General features: G+C 38.4%; 1 pseudogene; it reads left to right on the forward strand.

The window, feature by feature from the left end:
• Nucleotides 1-435: 435 nt before the first annotated feature.
• LOC132272017 (small nucleolar RNA R71) lies at nucleotides 436-534 on the forward strand (annotated as a pseudogene).
• Nucleotides 535-828: the final 294 nt, after the last annotated feature.

Here is an 828-nt window from a genome sequence, read left to right on the forward strand (position 1 = left end):
GCATTGACTTGTTCATTAGGTTCATTTTGCACTTGTCCGTGAGGACAATGAGAAGTAGAATGAAGAACACTAGAACAAGTCATACATGTTTCATTTGATGCACGATGAGAATGGTTAGGAAAGAAAGATACTTGGTTCGCCAAGTTTTGGTTAATAAAAAATTGATCAAACCTTTGAGATAAAGACTTCATTTCGGCGGCTATTTCATTTGAATGGTCGACTTGATGTAAGCTAACACTCTTCCTACCTTGTGAATTTCTACCATTCTTGGGTGATAGTGTTCTATGCAAAGAATTTTCACTCATGCTCTCATAAAGACGCCACACGTCATCCTCATGCCTATCAATGTATGAGCCTCCCATGGAAGCATCAACCATACCCTTATAGTTGTCCGATAAGCTCTCAAAGAAATATTGAACTAATTGCCAGTTGGGTATGTCATGATGTGGACACTTCCTAAGCAATTCATTGAAGCGTTCCCATGCCTCATGAAACGTTTCTCCATCCTCATGTGAAAATTCTCGAATTGAGGTTCTCATGGCATTGGTCTTAGAAACCAGATAGTACTTCTTCAAGAACTCTTGTTGCATTTCTGCCTAAGAGGTGATTGAAAAAGGCCTAAGATTGTTAAACCAATACTTTGCCTTATCTTTTAAGGTGAATGGAAAGAGTTTGAGTCTTAACACCTCTTTCGCCATGTCCGTATATTTTACGGTGGAACATATTTCAAGAAACTCATCCAAATGCTTGTAAGGTTCTTCACTTGGAAGTCCATGATAGTTAGGAAGCATTTGAATGGTTTGTGGCTTAATTTCATAATGATGTGCT

The sequence above is a fragment of the Cornus florida genome, unplaced genomic scaffold, assembly GCF_030987335.1.
Source record: "Cornus florida cultivar Cherokee Brave unplaced genomic scaffold, ASM3098733v1 CherokeeBrave_3.0.0_Hap2_Chr08, whole genome shotgun sequence".
NCBI lineage: Eukaryota > Viridiplantae > Streptophyta > Magnoliopsida > Cornales > Cornaceae > Cornus > Cornus florida.